The sequence below is a fragment of the Cynocephalus volans genome, chromosome 18 (genome assembly GCF_027409185.1).
Source record: "Cynocephalus volans isolate mCynVol1 chromosome 18, mCynVol1.pri, whole genome shotgun sequence".
NCBI classification, from domain to species: Eukaryota; Metazoa; Chordata; class Mammalia; order Dermoptera; family Cynocephalidae; genus Cynocephalus; species Cynocephalus volans.
This window is the reverse complement of record NC_084477.1, coordinates 16,119,377-16,124,870: the sequence shown is the minus strand read 5'-3', so window position 1 is coordinate 16,124,870 and position 5,494 is coordinate 16,119,377. Positions and strand designations below refer to the sequence as shown.

Genomic DNA, 5,494 nt, shown 5'->3' with positions numbered 1-5,494 from the left:
AGGGCTCAGGCTGTCAGTCCGAGTTGCTTTCTGCAGGACCAGTTTCTTACTCTATTAAGTTCTGCTCGTAGTCACTGAATTTCTGTTCCTTCCAGAATCGTTCAGCACACAGGCTGCATCTCCCTACGTTCAGGATGACCAACGTGCAAGCTGGTGTAAATTCTGGTCTTCTTAGTTCATTTCAAAAAGAAGGGGAAACCCATATCCTGTTAGCTGTTTCTCCTCGCCCTGTACCATAGCTGTGGGCTAGGTCGGAAGCCCCCTCACCGGGTCCCAGGCCTGGGGCTTCCCTGCTGGGGGCTGGAGGGAGATACACAGCAGGCTCCACTGGCAACTCTGCAGAGCAGGTGCCTGGAGATCCTGCACACGTGAGTGATTCTTTGTGCCTAGGTCCTGGCTTTCCAAACTGGCCCACGAGCCGACAGAGCTCCTGCTGCTTAGGGCACAGGAAAACTTTCCAGAGCAGCAGACAGAGCACGTGCTATCTCCCCAAGGGGGCCCTGTGTAACCTGACCACCGGCTTTCCTCGTGTGTTCTCCCTTCCTCATCTCTCCTGCTCAGATTCGGTGGACCCTCAAGTCACAGGGCATTGGAGAAAGTCATGTTGCATCACAATGTGGACACACCCCCAGCACTACCTCCCCGCCAAGACAGGAACGGCTCCTGCTCTGTCCCATTCACCTCTGGAATGGCCTCTAGTTTCTCAGATCTGGGGCCTTCTCCTTTGCATGTTCCAGCCCTATAGGCAGGCCCTGACTTCTCTCCAGCCAGCCGAGAAGAATGCAGAACTGGGTGTGCCCCATGCAGGTCAGGGAGCAGAAAGAATCGGAGGCCTGGCCAACTGGAACTGTGTAAAGCCTGCAGCTCTGTCTCGGGGAAGATGGGCCATCAGGGCAGGGGAGAGGAGAGGGCTGCTTTTCCTATATATGGGGACAGGCGTCGAGTCTCAGTCCTCCCCGCAGCTCCCTTCCATGCTAGCACATTGCATGCATGGAGCAGAAGAGATTCCTCCGGATTAGAAGGGGGCTCAGAGGTACAGGTGACTTGCTTGGATTCTGTAGCTGGTAAGTGGCAGTCAGGTTTTTAAATGCTGTGTGATTTCCCTACATTATGCCTCTCTGCCATCTCATAGCTCTGGACAACAGGCCAAGATGCATCCGAAAGGGGCCCAGCTGGGGTGCCTGACACCACCTCTGGCAGTCGAATACAAACTGTTTTGTGTGTGCAAAAAGCCTCTGGAGAGAGGCTTCATGGTTTTCGACAGATTCTCAATGGAGTTTGTGACCTAAAAAAAAGTTAAGAAGTAATCCTTCAGGGGGATGCATTGAAATCTCCTCTAACATGCACAGTGTCTGGTGCACTGTGGGCAGTAAATACATGCCAGTCTCTTGCCTTTTTCCTGAAAGTATGGCAGTGAATGGATGGAATTTTAATGACCACACTGTTCACATCTTCAGCTCTGGAAGGTGTGTAGCTTGTAGTTTCAAATTAGAAATGGAATTGACTCCCACAGGAGCATATCTGCTCTCACTTGAAAGAAACAAAGAAAATCACTTTCAGCTCCCAAATATCTGTCAAGCAAAAACGGGATGAAAACGTCCTGAATATGATCGAGAGACGGATGCCTCCACCCACTCATGACAACATGATCTTGGAGGACTGGGACTTCAAAGTCATCAGGTGTAAAGGCTCCATTACATCACCAAATCTAGTGATTCAGTGAATTTTTTGTATTAATCACTTAGGACCTGTATTAGTCAGGAGAGGGTTGGTTATGCTGCTGTAGTGAATAATCCCCAGATCTCGGGGGTTTGAAGCCACAGAAGGTTATTGCCGCTCAGACCACAGGTCGGGAGGGCCTCCAGGGTCCAGGCTAGCTGGGGCTCTGTCACTTCATGACACCACACACAGCTTCTGAGTGGACTGGGGCACGGTCGCTTCTGCTCATATTCCACTGGACAGGTGGCGAGTGATCGTCGGAGACGATGCATAAAATTGGAACAACACAGAGAAAGTTAGCATGGCCCCCTGTGCAAAGACGACTTGCAAAATTGTGAAACGTTTAATATTTAGGGGAAGATGAAAAGCACTCTGTGGATGGGTGGTGGTGATGGTTGCATGACAGTGTGCATGAACTTAATGCCCCTGAACTGCACATTCGAAAGTGGTTAAGACGGTAAATTTTGTATTATATATAATGTACCATAATAAAAAGAAGAATGAAAAATAGTATTTTTATATCGATCACATTGAACTGATACTATTTTGGATATGTTTCATTAAATAAAATATATAATTTCATTTTTTAAATGTCAGGGTGTATGTTTCATTGAATAAAATATATAATTAGCATTTTAAAAGGTCAGGGTGTTGGTTACACACAACTGAGGCAGATGTCTGTCCGTGCCACCACTGCAGGCTGCACTACAGGTGGATAGTAACCAGCCAAAGATAGTAACACTTGATTTTGAGAACCTAACGCAGCAAGTGCAGGCCTACTAATTGCAGAGGTAGTCACGTGCTCATGCCTTACCACGACACCGAGGAAATTATCATCATCTCCCCTTTACGGATGAAGAAACAGAGCCCTGAAGTTGACTGATCCAAGGTCACCTTGCCAGTAAGGACCAGGAATCAAACCCAGGCCAGTTGTCTCCAAACCCTTCATGGTTACCCAGTCCCAGGCAGGTAAGTCAAGGCTGCCCGTGAGAAAGAGCAACCAGCAGTCATGAAATCAGGGCCCCTGGGCAGTGGCTGCTGTGGTGGGCTGGATCCGCCGAGGCAGGGGACAGCTGAGGTGTCAGATGATGTGCTCCCGTCTGAGCCCGGCTCAGTTTCCAGGGCAGGCATCCCAGCCATGTTGTCAGGAATGGAGAGCAGGTAAAAAGAGCAGAGCAAAGCTCAGGCTCACACCTAAGGTTTAGGGACCTGTTTTTTGTTTGTTTGTTTGTTTGCTTATCTCTTCGTGGGAGGAGGCCTCCCGCCTGCAGCTGCAGAATCAACGGGCACACGCGGCACTCTTTCGTGTGAGTTCCAGGTGGTGCCCGTCGTCGGGGGCTGTGAGATCTGCTCTCCGCACCTGCAGGCTGCATTGGGAAGCCACCTGCCAAAGACAAGGGTCCCAGGCAGAGCGGCCCACCCTGGGCTTGTGAGGGAGTCTGTTCAATACAGAGGAGCCAGAAGACTCGGTGACATGCCCAGGCCACACCTTCAACCGCCCCGGCTGATAGGGGTATGCGAGCCCCAGCGTGGGGGGACAGCCCGAGCCCCTGACACATATTTGTTGTCCGTCTCCTCCTGCTAGAACGTCAGCTCCACCAGGGCAAGGATTTTTGTCTGTTTTGTTTGCTACTGTGACCCGTGCCCAGAACAGGGTCTGTAGAGTGAATGAATGGTGAGATGAACTGTCTAGCACAGAGCGGGGCCCAGAATAATCCCTGATTTTTCCACTGAGCTGCAAACACACATGACATGACAACCTCCCTTGGCTGAAAAGAATGACAAAATAACACAGCCCCAGTGAAGCTCTGACAGCCTCTGCCCACCCCACCGCTGCTGACTGGGTCTCTCCATCTCAATTCAAGGTACCATCATGCTCCCAGTTGCCTAAGCAGAAATCTAGGCATCGTTCTTAATTCCTTTCCTCTCCTCCTCTCACGTCAACTCCATCAGCAACGCCTGCTGGCTTTATCTCCAAGACGAGTCCCTGCTGTGTCCGTTCCTCTCCTCTGTGTGTAGCGGTCTAGTCCAAGGCAACTAGCAGAGTTCTGTACCTGGATGATACACGGGCTCCTAAGTATTCTCTCTGCACTCCTGTGCTCCTATAATCCCTGCCCTATAAAGCAGACACAATGATCTTTTAAAAATGCAGATCAAATTAGTCATTTCCTTGTGGAAAATTCCCCAGAGCACTACTGACCAGGCAGGGAGACACGCCACTGAAGGAGGAGACACTGAGAGAAAGGCAGGACCGGCCAGGGGTCTAGCTGACCGGTGCACGGGGAAGCCTGCCACAGGAATCCCTCTAAGCTCCCTGGCCTGGGTCCAGTGACTGCAGAAGATGGAAGGCAGGGATCAAGTCAAGTTCTCCACCAGCACGGGAAGAGCAAAGATGCGGGGATGCCCGGAAGCACCCACACTTCTGGAAGCCTGGGTGCCACTGTGTTCTGCTCTGGTGGCGTCATCTTCTCCCTGCTGGAGAGACGTCCTGGTCTTATCCTCCTGGACCGGTCCTGCTTAGCTCAGTCAATACGTGGTGAAATAGCCCCGTGAGTAAACGCTTTGCTGTTTAAGGGGCCAAGTGAAGTCAGAACTAACTGGCATCACCTGTCTGCTTAGTGTACCAGTGTAACTGCGTCACCCCGTAGGAGCAGCGCCCAGAGAAACACCAGCTTACAGGAGGAGTGTTTGACCTTCCCGTAGTGCCCAACAGTGCCGTGGGTGTAGACACGCTTGCTGGCTTCTAGTCTCCAGGACAGTTGGCAGGCAGAAGGTCTCCTCTGTTTAATAACAGTCCTGGTTCTGTCGGCACAGCTGCCACCTCTCATTTGTCATCTCTCTTCTGGAAAGATTGCCCAATTGTGCTCATTTTCTGCTGATGGTGGGTGGCTAGTGGCTGCTGGTGAGTCAGCAGCTGTGTGACTCAGCACTGCTTCCGGAGGGACAGATCTGTTCCTCCCTGAGCTGCCAGAGGAAAGTGATGTCTTCCTCAGTAAATGTGTCCCTTTTGGCCCCTGCTGAGGACTCGTGACCTCATGCATTGCATAAAGCATCCCATCTTTAAAGAACCCAGTCTGCTTTATCAACTCTTATGCACATCTAGAGGAATAGTCAGCATTTCTGGCGTTTTTCTCTTTTTTCTTTCCCTCACTTTAGAGGCTTCAGACTTGGATTCTGGCTAGTGAACTAGCAGAGGAGACAGTCTTGGGAAAGGCGGGCTATTGTTGATTGGGTGCCATGGGCCCTTGGGAGGCTGAGCGCATGCGAGAGCAGACTCGGTGAGAGAGAGAACGGCTGGGTGTGCTGAGCAGGGTGCTGGCTTATGCACAGGTGCATGGTGGCCCTAGCAGTGAGAGAGAAAATCAGGAAGAACTGAATGACCGGCTTGGAGGAACGTGCACGATGCAACGGGCTCTCGGCAACACACACGTCTTCCTCTCAGAGAAGGTTCAATACAACCTGCACTGATGTGAACCAGCCGAAGATCGATCGCGAGAACCGTACACATCACAAGTGAGATGCTTCCCCTACTGAAAGATATTCCCTAGAGAGGGTCCCTTTTAATGACGTGTGATCAAATCACCCATTTCTCAGGATCCATCAGGAATAAGAGAAATGAGAACAGAAGAGTCTGGAGCAGAGGGCCCGAGGCAGGGATCAGCTTCTGCCTCCAGAGAGTGAGAAAAAAAAGAAGCCTCGAGCTCTGTCTGTCCGGGGTGTGCAGGCGTCAGAGCCGCAGACGTGGCATTGAGCCACTCAAGAGCAAGTCAAAGGT

The 5,494-nt window shown here is 51.2% G+C and overlaps 1 non-coding gene across 1 annotated transcript; it reads left to right on the top strand.

Annotated features, from left to right (window-relative positions):
* The first annotated feature begins 1,969 nt into the window (after positions 1-1,969).
* On the top strand, positions 1,970-2,073 carry LOC134366540 (U6 spliceosomal RNA). Its single transcript, XR_010022337.1, has one exon. It is a non-coding gene; the product is annotated as a U6 spliceosomal RNA (small nuclear RNA).
* Positions 2,074-5,494: the final 3,421 nt, after the last annotated feature.